Source organism: Oryx dammah, unplaced genomic scaffold, assembly GCF_014754425.2.
Source record: "Oryx dammah isolate SB20612 unplaced genomic scaffold, SCBI_Odam_1.1 HiC_scaffold_10, whole genome shotgun sequence".
NCBI lineage: Eukaryota > Metazoa > Chordata > Mammalia > Artiodactyla > Bovidae > Oryx > Oryx dammah.
The window spans coordinates 17,742,213-17,760,980 of NW_024070194.1; positions in this window are offsets into that span (position 1 = coordinate 17,742,213).

Sequence of the window (18,768 nt, forward strand, 5' to 3'; positions counted from 1 at the left end):
GGCCACCAGGGAAGTCCCATCCCCATGGCTCTTGGCCCGGTGTTCAAGGCCATTGAGGAGAGCTAGTCTCTGCAGACCGCTAACCCTAGGCTCCAGCCACGTGGCATGCTGGAGCTAAAGCAACAGTGAGACCAAGAGTGTCAGCCTGGGAAAGAGACAGCATAAGGCCTCATGGCAAGGTCACTTCAGCCTGGAACCTAAGGCTCTGTACTCATAATCCCACTGGTCCTCCTGCACTAGAGGGTCTGCAGAGGAAGAGGACTGTGTTGGGGCTAGATCACCAGCTAAGCAGTAGAGGGTGAGGAGATGCCTCAGTGAAGAGTGGACGGCTAGAAGGCCCAGCATGCTCTAGTTTCGACCAGCTTCTCCAGCCTCAGTCCCACTTCAGAACTGAGGCACACCCGTCTCCAGCGGTCAAGGGCACTGGCTGTTGTCAGTTCATGGCCGGGTACCTGTTAGGACTTGCTCTCCGCCAAAGGGCGATGCCTCAGTCAAGGTCACGCTTCTTGCCAGGGGCAGCCTGTGTCTAGTCACTGATGGGTGCACAGAACCGAGGTCTGGCCTTCCTGCCCCATTCAGAACAAATGGGCCATCCCAGCTCCAGAGCTTCCCCTGGGATTAGCCGAGGCCTTTGTTGTAACTGCATCTCCATCTAACTCTTCACACTGCCCCATCCTGTGCCCCTCGGCTGTCACAGGTGTTCCCAAAAGACCTCCCAGGAAAACTTCAGAGTCTACTTCCTGGGGAATCTGACCCAAAGCCAGAGTGTAACTGGGTTCTACTTCTTTCACTTCTCACTGCGGGTCATTTGGTGATCTAATTATCCCTCCTAAGCCTCAGTCTCCTCCTCTATAACATGGGTATGAGAATCTTCACTTTTCAAGACTATGATGAGGATTAATTATGACATCAGATAGAAAGCCTCTAGGCCCTTGATAAATATCAGTAGTGCTCTGGTCCTCACCTCACTGTGCTTCTTAGGGGCAGGCCGAGGCATCCAGTGTAGGAGGCCACATAGCTGAGTGGAAAATGCAGGCAACTGCACCCAGATGCCAGTCCTGGCCCTGCTCTGTACTGGCTGCAACCTTGGATGGGTCCCTCTCAGTTTCCACCTCTAGGGTTTGCTGAGGGTGCTCTGGCCAGGTGGATCCACTCTGAGCTCTCTTGGCCAGGATCCTTGGAACACTGGGTGCCAACCTCTCAGTCACCCAGCACCCAGGGGTGGCAGGAGTCTCACCTTGGGGAAGTCTTAAAATAGGCAGGCCTCGGCCTTGCAGGGGAAGCAGCTGGCTGCCTTTGTCTCCGAGCTATACTTAGGCCCATCCGGGTGCCCATAATTACCTCTCATTAATATAAGCCTCATTGCCCTCCTGGAAACATGGAGGAACCAGCAGAGCTGCTGCCTCCCCGAGAGCCCTCCCTGCTCTGTGGTGCCTCTGTGTTTGCAGCCGCTACCCCTATCTGCACAGAGTGGCACCTCCCTGCTCTATCCCAGCTCACCCTGGAGCCAAAGTTGGCCAGTGAGCATGGGAGAGCTAATGACGGACAAGGCCAGGAACAGAGCCCAGCATGGCCCTTCCTGAAGCAAAACTCACCTGATTGAGCCATTTCCCTAATCTAGAACTTTCTCTGGATCCTCTTCCCTCCTCAGTCCAAACTCCTTGGTGCAGCAATCAAGAAAGACCCTTTCTGGACTTCCCTGGCAGTCCACTGGTTAAGATGCTGTACTTCCATTGCAGGGGGCAGGGGTTCAATCCCTGGTTGGGGGACTAAGGTCCACATGCCACATGATGTGGCTGAAGAGGAAAAAATTAAAAAGGCCCTTCATGATCTAACCCCAAACCTCTTTCCCAACATTTCCCATCTCCCTTTTCACAGTCCCTCCCTTTAAGCAGCCCAGATTCCTCACTATTTCCTATCTACATCTTTGAATTTGGTGCTGCCTGAAACACTGGTTTTGTCTATGGTTGCATTAACAGAGAAAGAGTCTAAATGAAGGGAGAGGATAATTCTGTTCAGTGCTGAGTCCTGTTATTAAGAGAGAGACAGACAGAGTGGGACATGGGAGAGTGAGTTGAGCGATGGAAGGCTGAAAATGGTATGGATGATGGCTGGATATTCTGGGGATGTTCATGGAAGTCCATGGAGGATGCAGCCACTGTGTTCAGCCTCTGAAGGGCTGGTGTGTGGAAGGGGAAGGATGGCCTTGATGTGGCCTGGGGTAGGGCTGGAGGCAGAGAGAGGCAGGCTGTGTTACACTGTGACTTCATCTCTGGGTACCCCTCCTGTTCTCCTGCCACAGCTCCTGCTCTATCTCTGGCTGGATTCCCCTCCTCTGACCTCTAAATGCTAGAGGAACTGCTCCCCGCTTCTCCCTACACTCCCTCTTCTGCTGATCTCATCCAGACTTGTGGCTTTAAACACCACCTATATCTGACAACTCCTAAATTTACATCTTCCACCCAATCTCTCTCAGACACCAGACTCACATCTCTAACTGCCTCCTTGACATCTTGCCCTGGAGGTCCAAAATCGAATGTCTGATCTCCCACCTACCCTGACCCATTCCTCTGACAGTCCGCTCCAATTCAGCTCATGACAACTCCATCCTCCTGCTTGCTCAGGTCAGAAACCTTGGAATCATCCTTGACTCATCTTTTTCTTACCGCCTCCTCCCAACTCCAATCCCATTCAACAGCAAATCCTTCAAAATCCCACCACTTCTCCCCGCCCCTACTGCCCTGCCCATGGCCAGGCCCCTATCGGATCTCACCCAGACAATTTAAACTCCCATTGCCCTTAAACTCAAAGATTATCTTTTTACTCTTGTTTTTTTCTTTTAAATTTATTTATTTGACTGTGTCAGATCTTAGTTGATTGCAGGATACAGGCTTCTGTAGTTGTGGCCCGTGAGCCTACTTGCCCTGGGGCATGTGGAATCTTAGTTCCCTGACCAGGATCAAACCTACATCCCCTGCAGTGAAAGATGGATTCTTAACCACTAGACCACCAGGGAAGTCCGCTTTTCATTCTTCTTACTTCTTGCTTTCCTGACCTCACTTCCTGCCCCCTCCCTTGGACCTCCATTCTGTTCCTTGGACACAAATCATTAACCCCCCATCTTGGGGCTTTTGCCCTTACTGGTGCCTGAAATGCTCTGTCCCCCCCTGACCATGTGACTCCTCCTTCACTTTATCCAGATTTCAGTGCACAGGCTGCCTCCACAGAGAGGCCAGCCCCTTAACTGCCAGCCCTTCCTTCTGTATCGCCCAGATTTATGTCCCATGGAGCCTGAGATAGCAGGGACAGGGTCTGTCTTTGTCACTCTTGTGTCACTTGCACCCAGCACAGTGCCTGGACTCAGTGGAGACTCGTCAAGCTTCTGCTAACTGAAAAGAGTGGCAAAAGGTCAGAAGCGATGAAGAAAGTGAGGCAGCTACAGGGTGGTGAGCTTTTAGCTCCAGCTCATCAAAACGATCCTTTCTTGAATGCTTTCTGGATAGCAGGATAGCCCATTTGTGAGCTCATTTAATCCTCAGTGCAGCTCTTCCTGGTGGGCATAATGAGCCCAAAGTGGTAGTGAGCCTCCAACGTACACTCCGGTGGTCCCACCTCCTGCTATTCACGTTCTTGTGTACAACCCACCCCAACCCGAACAGGGTTGACTGTGCAACTGACAAGATATTGTGGAAATGACCAAGCGTAACCTCTGAGGCAGGTCAGAATAGACACTGCAGCTTCTTTCTCGCTCTCTTGGACCACCAGCCCTGGGGGCGGTCAGCCGCCATGTTGTGGGGACACTCAAGCAGCCCTAAGGAAAGGTCCATGTGGGAGGAACTAAGGCAGCCTGCCCACAGCCAGCTCTCATTTTCCAGCCATGTGAGCGGCTGCAGATCCTCCAGCCCAGTTAGGACTTCAGATGGCTGCAGCCCCGGGGACACCTAGACTGCAACCTCCTGAGAGACTGTGGGCCATGAGGCTGTTTCTGACTCTCAGATACTGTGTGAGATATAATACATTTTTTGGTTTGTTTTAATATCTATTTATTTGGCTGCACCAGATCTTAGTTGCAGCATTCGGGATCTTCAGTTGTGGCATGGGAATACTTAGTTGTGGCATGTGGGATCTAGTTCCCTGACCAGGGATTGAACTTGCCTCCCCTGTATTGGGAGCACAGAGTCTTAGCCACTGGACCACCAGGGAAGTCTCTACATGTTGGTTGCTTTTAAAACCACTGCCAGATTTATATATATATATATACACACACATATATATATATATTTTTAAACACAGAAATAGGTGACTAATATTAGTACATCCATGTTTGCAAAGAACTCAGATGGCTAAAGTCACATGCTCTAGACCCCATAGCTGGTAGAGGTCAGAGTCTGGTGCAAATCAGTCCAACTACTGAGCCCACATTCCAGGCCGAGGTTCCAGGATCCTCCCCATCTATGAAGGATCTGTTATCCCAATGGTTTCAAGGTCAGAATTATCTCCAGCCTAAGTCTGTGTCCACAGCAACTGTTTAGAAAGCACGACATTCAATCAACTGGTTGTTTGGTCAACAAGATAGCCGGCAATGGCTCCAGCAGGTTCCCCTGGATGGGGCTGTTCAGGACATGTGGCTGACCCTGTCCCCGACTTAGGTCCCCTCCTCTGCTCAAAGCCAAATTCCTATGCCTCCCATTCTGGTGGTGAACTCTGGACCCAGGGCCCGGGATGTGGGTGCTGAGCTCCTCTGAGGTGAGGGGCACAGATTTGGAGTTGAGGAGCTCTGTGGGGACAGGACTGCTAACCAGGCCTCTCTGAGACTGTACCTCATTTAAATAGCCTGTTCTCAGCAGGGGCTTTAGAGGTCACCAGCACACTCCCTACTTGGCACCCAATTTTGTGTGGCAGACACAGAAAAGGTAGAAGGAAATAACCTAGAGCCTCAGAACAAAGGGACTACGGGGGAAGAATCACAACAGAGTCATCCTTTCAAAATCCCAAATAGAATAGAATCACTTCATCCAGTTCCTTTCAAGGTTTCCCCTAGTCCTTGAGCAAAACCCCATCCCTTGACTTCCCTGATGGTCTGGTGGTTAAGAATTCACCTTCCAATGCAGGGGACATGGGTTTGACCCTGGTCTGGGAAGATTGTACACGCCATGGGGCAACTAAGCCCACGCACCACAGCTAGAGAGTCCATGTGCTGCAATGAAAGATCCTGTATGTTGCAACTAAGACCAGACGTAGTCCTCCCAAAAGACCAACAACCCCCCAAAACAACCCATCCTCCTCATCCTGACTCAGCCACATTGGCCCCCTCATTCAGCATTTCTCCAGCACCCCCAGCTCTTTCCTGCCACACGGCCTTTACACATGCTGTTCCCTCTGACTGGAAATTTTTCCTTTCAAATCTTCACATACCAGCTATTTCTGTTGATTTGAATCTCTGCACAAGGCCTTCCCTGACCCCTATCTCCAAGACAGTTCTTCCGTCCCACCCTCCTCTCCCTTGACCTTCTTCTTGATTTCCTTCAAAGCACTCATCAGGGTTTCCAACTATCCTGCTTGATTCCCTGTGTACTTGATTAATATCTGTCTCCCCAGTCTCTGTGGGCTCTGAGAGAGGAAGAGGCAGGGACCATGTTATTTCATTTCCAACTGTATCCCTGGCATGAAGGACAGAGTCATCACATAGTAGGTATACAATACGCAGTTGTTAAATGAGGTAGTTGGACAGACAGAGCCTCAGAGGGAGGGTAGCTGGAAAGAGCTGGAGCTTCCCAAGGGGCGAGAAGGGAGTTAATTATTGGCTTAACTCACTCCTCTTTCCCACTTCTCTATGCCTGTGTCCCACATAGGCTGGTCTATTTCTAGTCCCTAGAACCTTTCTGAAAAATGCTCTGTTCCTAACCTCCTTCCCTATTTAACATCCTCGAAGCTCAGAAGAGATACCTCCTCCACCAGGAAGTCCTCTCTGACCTTACAGGTGGAGAAGAAAGGTTTCCTCTGGGTTCCCCAGTGATGGGAGCCACCACCCTAAGGAATCGTAGGCAGTCCTGAGAGTTTTTCTAGGCCCGAAGCAGGACCCTGCACAGAGCTGGGTCCCATACATGTTCAGGCATGAAGAGGGTGACACACATTGAGTTTACTCAGATTCTATCTGTTATCCTGAATCCCTGATGGCTAGTCTCCCTGTTTTATTCTTATAAGTGTCATGGTTTAAATGGTGAATCATATGCTTATTCCATGCAAGAAGAAACATGGGGACACACAGGCAAAAGAAGAGGTGTCTATGGCTGAGATGGATTAAATGAGATCTGAGTTTCTACCCCAACTTCCCAAGCCAGGACCCCCTCAATCCTAGGGGAATCAGGGTCAGCCCACCCTCACCTAGGAAAATCCCACATTAGGGAGATGAAAGGGTGATTATCAGGACTTCCCCTTCCCCTCCTCCTACAGGCTTCACCAAGGGGCTACCACTTGGCACTTCAAACCTTGGTGCCCTTCTTCAGCCACTCCCTGGGATGCCCTAGGGAGTCCTGAGGATAGTCCTCTTCCTGTAGGCAGTGCAGTATGGAGGCTGAGCATGTGGGCTCCAGAGGCAGCCTCCCCAAGTTTGAAGCCTGGTGCTATATGACCTTGAGCTGGTTACTGAACCTCCCTGAGTCTGGCATCCTAAAATGGTTGTTGGGAAAGATAAATGAAGTTATTAATAATATAGTCAGACGGCTTGGCACAGCACCAGGCATGGTGAGTGTCCTACATGTACTCACTATCACTGTCGTTATCAACAGGACCCACCCACAAGCAGACAGGGCTGGACACCACCCATGTTTAGCTACTTGGAAGCTCAGAGAGGGAATGAGATTTGGCCTGGATCACACAGCATGTTTGTGATAGCTGTGATTTGATCCCAGGCTTCTGACTCCTAGCCCAGTGCACTCTGGAGGTCAAGAACCAACAACAGCTGGGTGTGTCCTGGCCTGTGGGCACTTTCTGAGTGGCCCTCTCCCTTCCACATATCCCCAGAGCCCAACTGTCTAGACCAGCTCTAGACATTTAATTAAACTTAAAAAGAATTAAATAAAAATGAAAATTCAGCTTCTCAGTCTCACTAGCTATATTTCCACTGTGTAATGGCCATGTTTTTGCTAGTGGCTACCACACACACAGTGCAGATAGAGACCATTTCCACCAGCAGGCAGCTGGGACAGCGAGTGCTGCCTGGAAGTGGATCACTGCATGAGGTTATTGACCATGATGATTATGTGGGACTGAAGGGGGATAAGATGGGGTCTCACCCTTTGCAATGCCCACAGAAGCCTCTCTGAAGCCCACTAATTGCGGAATGCTCAGCTCTGAATCTGTCGTATCTTGTCCCACCTCCTCATGATACACTTTGCTGACTGGGTTTGGGCAGAGGCTGGGACTCGCCCAAGGTCATATGGCAGGTGGATGCTTCAAGGGGCTCAGGTCGCCTGACTCTGGGTTTGCTGTGCCCCAGAGCTCTGCTGCTCAGGCTACAGTCAGCAATCTGACTGAGATGCTGGTAAACAGAAATGTTTTTTGTTTTTTTTTTTTTTTTTTGCTGATGAACAAAAGCCAAAAAACCACTCTGGGATGGACGGCAGGGGACAATTGGTCACAGCTGCAGAGCGGGTGCCTGTCAGCACCACGGACAGCTCCCCAGGTTGTACTGGGATGCCTATAGGACTAAGAAGGGGGCAAAGGCAGAACTCATCTTCTCCCCATCCCACTCCAGAAGGGCCTAGAGGGACCCCAACAGCCCCCGTGGCTGCCATGTCAAAACATTCCTTGTGTTGGTTGGGCCCGGGACTCTCAGTTCTGGCAGACTCACTATGTGGCTTCAGGCAAGTCATCTTCCTTTTCCCACCTTGGTTTCCTCATTTGGAAAATGGAAATGATTATCCCAACTGTGTGGGGCCCTTGTGAAGCGCCAAATGGGATTAATTTGGCTAAGAGAACGTTTGTCCACCAGGAGGTGCTAAGAGAGTTGAATCTCATCTGACTTGGGTTTGAATCTGGCACTACCTCTTCCCAGCGGTGTGACCTTATGCAGGTCATCTGGCCTCTCCAAGCTTCAGTTTCTTTGCCTAGGAAGCATGGATAAGATATTTCACTTGCTACAGCGGAATATTATTTCTCCATAAAAAGGACAAAGTACTGATACATGTTCCAGCATGGATGAACCCTGAAAACATCACACTAAGTTAAAGGAGCCAGACACAAAAGCCCAGCTATTGTATGATTCCATTTATGTGAAATATCTATAATGGGTAAATTACTAGAGACAAAAAGATTAGTGGTTGCCAGGGGCTAGGAGGAGCAGGGAGTGACTGTTAAATAGGTACAAGATTTTTCTTAGAGGTGATAGAAGAGTTTTAAAAATAGACAGTGGTGAAGGGGGACTTCCCTGGTGGTCCAGTGGTTAAGAATGTGCCTTTCAATGCAGGGGACACAGGTTCGATTCCTGGTCAGTGAATTTAGATCCCACATGCCGTGGGGCAACTGAACCCACACGCTGCACCTACTGAGCCTGTATGCTCTAGAGCCTGTGTTCTGCAACAAGAAGCCCTTGCACCACCAACTAGAGAAGTTCCCAAGCACTGCAACAAGAGAAAGCCGGTGTGTGGCAATAAAGACTGGTATAGACAAAAGAAAATAGTGGTGAAGGCTGTACAATGCAGTAGATGGACTTAATGCCACTGAATTACACACTTTGATATGGTTAAAATGGTACATTTTATGTGTATCCTACCACAATTTAATACATTAAGATACTTCACTTATAGGGTATGTGTGGAGCTTCAGCAAGAGCATGCCTGCAGGGTACCCACAAAAGTTTCTGGTACATGCTTGGTATGGGAACACCCAACAGACTTTCAAGACCTTTCTGAAGCTTATTTATCAGGTGTTTCCTACATACGCACAAGCCCTTTATATGGATTGTCTTGTTAGAGCCTCCAGTAAGCCCTTGGAAGAGCATCCTATTGTTAGCCCCACTTTATAGAAGGTGCAGAAAGAAGTGGCTGTCCAAGGTCACATAGGTGGGACATGCCGGAGCTGGGATTTGAACCAGGCAGTTTGGCTCTAGAGCCTGTCCCTCCAGCCCCCTCCCTGAGCTACCTCTCAGCTTTCAGATAACAATGTCCCCTGTGCCACCACCTCGCGGAGCCCCAAGCTGGGATCAGGGGACCCACCCTTCAACCGCCTGCTCACCATGACCCTCCTGGAAGAGGTCTGTTAGGGGAAGGTCATCTAAGGGACACACTGCCCTGTTCTCCAGCTTCCTGAGGCCTGCCTGTGGGCATGTGGGCCCCAGAGTTCACCTGCCTCAGCCTGATTCATTTTGGGCCCCGCTGAGGGACCATCCTGGAAGGTCGTGTTGGCAAACAACAGAACAAAATGGCCAGAATGCAGCAATTGCCAGCACATTTAATTTAATTCCTTCAACATTTATGGAGCCTGCTCTGTGACTCAGACAGTTCCAGCCCTTACAGAGCATGTGGCCAAGTGCAGGAGTCAGAAATACACATGGCAATTAGACAACACATAAAAATAAATTCCGAGAAGCGTCAAAGCCAGAGTGTGCAGTCGAGTGAAAGGAGGCATTAATACTCACTGGAGCACCAGAAGGCTCCCTGGAAGAGGTGGCATTTCAGCCAGATCTCTGAGGACAAGAAAGATTTCAACAGAGGAAACTGTAGAAAACAGCATTTCACAGAAGGGAAAGGCACAGGCTAGATATAGTCAAGAGGGGAGAGATGGAGGCAGTTTTGGAAATAGCAAGCTGTCCTCGCAGTGGGGGTGGGAAGGCAGATCCCTGGGGCCAGATCATGGGGGCCTTGTTGAACCCCAGGGGCCCTAGGCTTAGATCACAGACCATCCACCATCAAAACAGAGCAGGGCCCCAAAGGCCACTGCCACCTGCAATTCCACTTCCAGGAATTATCCAGCAGCCCAGGCTTATGCATGGGAAATGGGGGTGCCCAGGGTTCTTACTTTTTTTTTTTTGGCCACGCCATGCAGTTTGTGGGATCTTAGTCCCAAGACCAGGGATCAAATCCAAGCCCTCTGCAGTGACAGCACAAAGCCCTCACTGTTGGACCACCAGGGAATTCCCCACAGGGTTCTCCTTAAAATGCTGGACTAGCAAAAGCCTGGAGACAACTCAGAAACACACCAGGAGACTAAATAAGCAAATTATGATCCAGCACACAGCCATGAAATTAAAAGATGCTTACTCCTTGGAAGGAAAGTTATGACCAACCTAGATAGCATATTAAAAAGCTGAGACATTACTTTGCCAACAAAGGTCTGTCTAGTCAAGGCTATGGTCATGTATGGATGTGAAAGTTGGACTATGAAGAAAGCTGAGCACGAAGAATTGATGCTTTTGAACTGTGGTGTTGGAGAAGACTCTTGAGAGTTCTTTGGACTGCAAGGAGATCCAACCAGTCCATTCTGAAGGAGATCAGTCCTGGGTGTTCTTTGGAAGGCCTGATGCTAAAGCTGAAACTCCAATACTTTGGCCACCTGATGTGAGGAGCTGACTCATTGGAAAAGACTCTGATGCTGGGAGGGATTGGGGGCAGGAGGAGAAGGGGACGACAGAGGATGAGATGGCTGGATGGCATCACTGACTCAATGGACATGAGTCTGAGTGAACTCCGGGAGTTGGTGATGTACAGGGAGGCCTGGCGTGCTGCAATTCATGGGGTTGCAAAGAGTCGGACACGGCTGAATGACTGAACTGAACTGAACACTAAGGAATGCTATGTAGCTATGAAAAAGAACGGGGCAGTTCTAAGTACTGCCATGAAAATCTCTTTAAAATGCATCAGTAAGTGGAAACAGCAAGGGTCTGTCTATCTTGGGTTCTCTCAGGAGACCCCTAGCCAAGGATTTAGGTCTATCTGGAAGGTGATTCGAGGAAGCACAGTGGAGGGGTGGGAAGCAAGGAAAGAAAATCAAGGACTCATTCTTATGCGGTGAGCAACTGAGTGCAGGACCCTGCCTAGCAGGGAGAACTCACATCTCAGAATCTCCGCTCCTAGGAGAGGCCCAAGGGAGCAGGGGTGCTTACTCCCCACTTCCTAAAGCCCCAGCAGAGGGCTGCCTGGGGGCACAAAATCCCAGTACTTCCACCCTTTCTGTGCAAGCTGAAAGAAACCCCTCAGCTGGAGAGTTGCAGGTGTTTCCAGGAGGAAGCAGTTGACATGAACCAGACAGTGAGATGAGACGGTAGGGGCAGGGCCCCCACGGCGTGTGCTGCAGAAGCGCACTGATTGACTGCCTGAAAAGGCAACATATTCGCTTATCTGCGGATGGGTACCCAAAACTCTAGGAACAGAGCGGATGGAGGAAAAGGCAGGAGGGGGGCTTTTCTACTATGTTTTTTGAGAATTAAAAAAAAATTAAGCCTTTTGTTTTGGAATAATTTTAGATTATCCAGGTTGCAAAGAGAGTTCAGAGAGTTCCTGTATAACCCTCACCCAGTTCTCCCTAACATTAGCATTTTACATAACAATAGCACATTTGTCAAAACTAAGAAATTAACATAGGTACATTACTAGTAATGAAATTCCAGGCTTCATTTGGAGTTCACCATTTCCATTAATGTCCTTTGTCTGTTTTGGGATCCCATGCAGGATATCACATTGCATTTAGTCTTTAGAATTCTGATCCAGATGAGTATATTATCTATCCCAAAACTGTATTAAAAATAATAAACTGCAGCTCTGAGGGGTGGTCTGAAGGCTTCTGAGCCGGTATGACCTGACCCGGGGGTAAGTGGACAGAGCCTCAGCACTGGATGCCTGTGGGAAGGTGAGCCCGGGCTGTGCAAGTGGCACTCGAGAGCTGGGTTTCCTGGCACAGGCACTTTGCTGGTCCCTTTTCCCCAGAAGATAATGGAAGGATGAGACATGCCGTAGATGCTGTCAGAGCCCCGCCCATATCCGCTGGCACTCACCTCCACCTACCAAAGGCTGCCTCCTGCAAAGACTGTGACTCTGTCTGTAGGAGCAAGCTCAGCCCATGCACAAGGCAAGCAAGACATATCTGGGAGCAGATGCCCCCAGAAATAGCATCAACCCACAATGGATGGGGTGTGGGTGGAATAAACCCTCCAGACTCCTCAACCCTCCGGTGCTGGTAACTCTGAGATGTGTGTTCTACTCAGCCTCCCAGGGTCCCCCATTGTCCACAGCAGTACCTGCCTAGATGGCAATCCTTTACTGACTGCCTTTTCTTCCACTCTTCACCCCAATGAGGCTTTCTTAGGATCACTCTGCAAAAGATCTCCCTACAATCCTTATCACTGGATCTCCAGAAAAACATCAACCAAATTAAAAATCAAGGCCCATGGCCTTATTCATAGGCTGTCCGCACACCGATCCCTGTCTTCCACCCAGAAGGTACCCACAAAAGGCCCTTTGGGGTGCCCCAAACACGATACTTTCAGATGTCCATGGCTCTGCACCTGCTGTTTCCTCTGCCTGGAGTGACCCCCTCTCCCTGATTGCCCAGGAAACTCCTGCTCATCTCAATGGCCCAGCCCGAATACTGTCTCCTCTGGGAGTACTTCTCTGACCCTCTGGGCACATGGTCCTTTGGTCACCCCTCCAGCAAATCTGGATTCCTCTCTCCTATATCTTGTGAGCTTCTTGAGGGTAAAGACACTCCTGAGTCTGATCTACCTCCCAGAGCCTGGTATAGATCAAGTGCATAATAAAAGCCTGGAAAATGAATGGGGCTTCCTTGATGACTCAGATGGTAAAGAATCACCTGCAGTGCAGGAGACCCGGGTTTGATCCCTGGATTGGGAAGATCCCCTAGAGAAGGGTGTGGCAACCCACTCCAGTATTCTTGCCTGGGGAATCCCATGGACAGAGAAGCCTGGCAGGCTACAGTCCATGGGGTTGCAAACAGTCAGACACGACTGAAGCAACTTAGCACGTGCTCACGCACTACTGACTCCTGAAGGCTTTCCACTGTCCCCCTCAACCGCCAACCTTCCTCTAGCAAGCTGGAGCACAGAGCCTGCATCTGGCCCTGGCTGAGCCCCTAACTCCTGATGTGAGCTCAGGCTGGCCCCTGTGGCTTCTGGACCTCCGTTTCCCCATCTGCACAATATGGAATAGGAAGTCTTTGAGGTCTCTAAGACTCATAGCCTGAGATTCCAGTGTCCTCCAGCTGACTGCCCTGGGTGAAGGGGATCTGGCCCTCTCCCCTCCTCCCTCAGGGATGGGATGGTGTTCCAGGGTCAAGAACCATCTGTGAGCTACACTCCCCCAACAGGTGCTCCATCATCCCTTCCAGCTCTGAGACCAAGACAAACAAGGTGTCTCTGGCCTCCAGTGCAGAGGCGACTCATCCAACATGACTTCGGCCGTGAACCTTTCACCGCCACCCGATCCCTTGCCAAGATGAGGGGCGGAACAGGTAGGACAAGGGAGTGAGTGCCTCACTGTGGATCCAGCTCCCAACAGTGACCTCCATGACCTTCACCGGGAGACCCAGCCTCCCTGTGGATACCACCAGTTTGCTTCAGCTGTTTTTCTCAAACCTTCAAGGAAGCCTCCTTGGGCCCCATGGGCTGTTCTTACCTTGGGCCCTTCTCTTGGGGACCAGCCTGGCATGTTCCCTGGTACCCCGTCCGTGGAGACCCATGGCCTGATGCCCATTTGGGTCTAGATGTGCCAATATGGCCATATCAACCCTGGGGTGCGCTCACTCTACCCTCTCCCTGTCTTCCACATTTAACAGGCCATCAGGCCGTTCTAGGGTGGTGGCATCTAACACCCTGATTGAGCCCTTTCCCGTCCCCCACATCCTCTGCATGACTGGACCCTCATCAGCTCTGGTCCAACTATTCCCCAGTCCCATCTGACCATCCCAGTCCATCCACCATCATTATGAAAATAGCACTTGCCCAGGATGTGTTAAAACAAACAAACAGGAAGTTCCCCCCAACTTACACCCCCTCATGGAATTTCCCACGTGGTCTTTCAGAAATGGCCTGTCTCTCTCACACATGTATGCAATACTTACAATAACTAACACTTAAACAGCCTCACCAAGGGTTGGACTCTGTTTCAAGCACTTTTAGCACATATTCTAACTCATTTTAACCTCCGGCTGTCCCATGTGACACTTAACTAATATCAGCACCTCCATTTTACAGATGAGAAGGTGCCCAAGGTCCCAGAGCCAGTTGGCAGTAGGGCTGGGACTTGAACTCGGGCCATCTAAGCCCAGAGTCCTTGCTCTTAGTGATTTTACGTGTCTTCCTGGCTCCAATCACATCTCCCTTTACCAAAGACCCTTCCCTGGCTGCCCTGCTCCCCTGGCACTCAGGCCCTTTGCAGTCCTGCCACTGCCCACTTCTGCAGCCATATCTCCAGCCCACGCCACCTGCTCTTCCCAGGACACACTCCCTCCAGGCTGCTGTGTGTGCTGTTCTCTCTGCCCTGAATGCCCTCCTCCTCCAGATCTGGCTCACATGTCAGTCCTCCAGAGGTGCTCCCTGATCCGCTTGCCCACCACCCCTCTTGCCTGCAGCCTGGTCAGCTGTCTCTCCCTCCAGGAGCTCTTGCATGAGGCTACTGGAACATCTTGCATCTTCCAGAATGAGCTGTCAGGGTCCCTCTGGACCAGGGGCTCCCCACAAGCTGGGGTGGCAGTGTTCTCATTCCTTTATCTCTTTCATTTATTCACGTAACAAACATTTGTAAACATCTCCTAGGAGCTAGGCCAGTTCTCACCAGCAGAGCTGTCTCATGGGGAGGCCAACATCTCACACATAGAGCACCATCTCTGCATGCCCTCTGCATAGGGGAATGTCCCATCATCTCCTTCGCTCCACTCCACCCCTTCATACACCGTCTGTCTGGAGAAGCCTTCAGAAACAGAGCACTGGAAGAGGAGACGGAAGATATAGGAGCTGATCACGGAAGGATTTTGGGGGAGTGGAGGAATGTGCCAGTTGCTGCCTGAAAGTGAAAGTGAAAGTGGCTCAGAAAGTGTCCGACTCTTTGCAACCCCATGGACAGGCTCCTCTGTCCACGGGGATTCTTAAGGCCAGAATACTGGGGTGGGTAGACTTTCCCTTCTCCAGGGGGTCTTTCCAACATGGGAATCGAGCTGGGGTCTTCTGCATTGCAGGCAGATTCTTTAACAACTGAGCTACCAGGGAAGTACGTCTGCCCCTAAGACTCCCCCTTTGCCACACAAGACGTAACCTGGTGTCTAAGGATGGTGCCTTCAGCGGAACATCTTACAATCCATCTTGGTGCCCCTCGGGGACTCCAGGGTAACCATGGCTCGCTAGCAGGAGTAAATGAGTTAACGTAATGATGATAACAGCATAATAACACCAGCTATTTCATTCATGGGGCACAGACATTAGCCCATTTAACAGTCCTGCGGGCAAGGTGAGATCATACCTCATTATTCAGAGGAAAACTAAGCCCTGAGAAGTGAAGTAACTTGCCCAGCTGGTAAGTGGTGGAGCTGAGATGTGAACCCCATACAACTTCCCAGGTCGAGAGAGATCTTGGGTAAGGGGCAGTTCCTTTTTGCCAGCCTGTTTTCATCAGTACAGCCCCAACAGGCAACCTGGACCCAAAATGCACTGACTCAGTGCTCTTCCCACTGGGGTAAAGCGAGTCTTCTGGGCCCTGCTCAGCCACAGCAGTGAACAGCCTCACAGTTCAGCTGCTGAACAGAGATGTAGCATGACTCTGACATCCTACTCGGCTCTGGCGCTGTGTCCAGCATCTTCTCACATCTCTCTCCCCACTGCTCACTTGGCTCCAGCCACAGTGGTGTTCCTGATCCTCAGACTCACTAGGGGTTCCCTACCTCAGGGCCTTTGCACTTGCTGAGCCCTCTGTTGGGAATTCTTTTCCCAATTCAGAACTTGGCTTCTGGGAGACCTGCCCTGACCTTTCAGTCTAAAGTATGTGCTCCAACACAGCATCCTGACTGTATTCTTGGCAAAACTTATCTCCTGTAAAAGTGGTGTTGGTTTCCATGGTGCCCTCTGCCTCTTCCTCCCTGATCACAAACTGTGCAAGGGTAAGGATCAGCCTGGCTTCTTCACAGCTGTGTTTCCTACCACTAACCACGATGCTGGGCACAGGAGCTACTCACTGACCATTTGTCTGAAGACAAACACAAACTTCCCATGTGCCCAGCACCTTGGTCAGCACTCTGTGGGGGAGGATACAAGCAGGAGAGGAGGTTTTGCAAGTCTATTTTGCAAGTGAGGCTGTGCAGTTCCTAGGAAGGAAAAGCGGCAGGTCCGAGGTCATCAGAGGGCTCAGGCAGCAGCACATGGCACAGACTGAGGGCTCCATCTCTCCATTCAAACCACCTGCTTGGCCAGGACTGTCTGGACCCACCAGGGAGATGGCTAGATGCTGCTTGATATTCTGCCTGGGACCACTTGGAATGAAATGAAATATTTATCTGTGGCTGGAGGTTTGCAGAGGACATCTGAGATGGATCGTGTTTTCATGTGCCTGTGAAATCTAATTGGATTCATTGTAGGATATTTGATTTCTCAGAACAGACGCATCATTTTCCCAGGGAACAGAAGCCTCTGCCACCCGGGATTGGGTGGGAGCTGGTTTGGCCTCAGGCTGCCCGATTGGCTGGGCCCGGTTTGGGTCTCTGGTTGCTCTGGGGGCGGCTGGCAGGAGATCTGTCTTGCTTCTCTATGGGGTGGCCTGATTTCCTCTGGCATTCCCAGACAGAGACGGCCAGGTTTTCCAGCAAAGGGAGGAATTCCTCAAGAAAGAACTAAAAGCACATTCTGGCCCCCCACCCCCCTCGCCCCCCCAGTGCCCTGTGACACACGCCTGCCTGGCCTCCAAGCCACCTCTCCACTCCGCATCTCATCTCCATTGCTCCAGCCAGCCCTCCTCTCACTCCCATTCTTCTGCCTCGGGCACTTCGTTGATCTCCTGCCTCCCTGTTCACCCCACTCTAAAGGGAGATAAATCTTCCTAAAGCGTGAGCTTCAAGGCCATATAAACACAGGCGAGCTTCTTCTCTCCCTAGACCTCAGTTTCCCCATGAAAGGGCTGGGCTCCAGCAGTAGTTCTCAGCATCATCCAAACCAATCAGACTCCGATTTCCGTTTTTATAGCAAATATTTGGTAATGTCCCCCTTTACCATCTCTGAAATGAAATTCATAGATAACATTGCCTACCTACACACATAATTTAAACAAAATTCAGGGACTTCCCTGGTGGTCTAGCAGTTAGGACTTTGTGCTTCCACTGTTGGGGGCACGGATTTGATCTCTGGGTTGGGAAAATTCCCTGGAGTGAGAAATGGCAACTCACTCTAGTGTTCTTTCCTGGGAAGTCCCAGGGACAGAGGAGCCTGGTGGGCTGCAATCTAGGGGGTCACAAAGAGTCAGACACGACTGATCAACATCACGCACACACACTCGCAGGGAAATAAGAGAACTAAGATCCCGCATGCCACATGGTGCACCCCCCCCCAAAAAAAAATACAAAGCCTTAACTGAAACATAATGGAGACGTGAAAGCCAAGTAATTTATAATAGAGTATATTATGAAGCATAAATGCTGGGCCACAACTCCACTAGAAGGCATAATGAAGGAATTGGATGCCGGCACCTACCCATACATAATCAGTGACAGGAATGAATGCAGACAGAGAGAAATGTGCTATTGAATCAGTTACTCAAATACTACATGTACCAAAAGCTAGAGACGGTGAAATTTTCCTCAAATGGCGACCAACTCTTGGCAAAGTTCTGAACAAGCTGGCAAAGCGTATCATTTCCTTTGTAGATTTAATAGTTACCTTCCTGGAAAATTCAGGGTATGTTAAAACTGTGCAGAAAATACTTCATGCATGTATATGGAATATAGTGAGGGGACAGGCTCAGTGAATTAGAAACATTTTTCAGCCTGCTAGAATGACTAGTGCATGCATGTATTCTCAGTCGCTTCAGTCGTGTCTGACTCTTTGCAACCCTATGGACTGTAGTCTGCCAGGCTCCTCTGTCCATGGGATTCTCCAAGAACACTGGAGTGAGTTGCCATGCCCTCCTCCAGGAGATCTTCCCGACCCAGGGATCGAACCTGTGTCTCTCGGGTCTCCTGCGTTGGTAGGTGGGTTCTTCACCACTAGTGGGTTCTTTACCTGGGAAGCCTGGAATGACTAGTAGGACGTTTGAAAGTCACGTGGGATGCAGGTGGGACAATTCCTCATTGTGAGGGGCTGACCAGAACACATTCCCAGGTCTCCGCCCTCTAAGTGCTAGCAGTGCCCGCACAACCTGTGGTAACGACAACAAAGAAAGGTCCCTGGAGGGCAGAGCCATCCCTTGGGAGCCTCTGGACTAGAGCCTGAATGGCAGACATATAGCTTGCCACCACTGCTGGTTCCTGCATCTGAGGCAGACATGGCTAATCAAAAGCTCACTTCCTTGCTGAATCCTCAAATTGGCACTCTACGTAACCCACTGGAATCTGCTCCCGAGCTGAAACTTGGCTCAGCGTAGAAACTCATTCAGCTCTTACAAATATTTACTGAATCGACAGACTGGATGGAGGATCTGAGTGGTCTTTTTCAGTTTCAGGCTCAGGATTTCCTGCCCTTCCCCAGCTCAAAGCCCACCCAAGGCATTCCACCACTGACAGAAGGCAGCTCTGCTTCCTTGGCCTGACATCCTAAGCTCTCCCTGAATCGGTCCAATGACACAC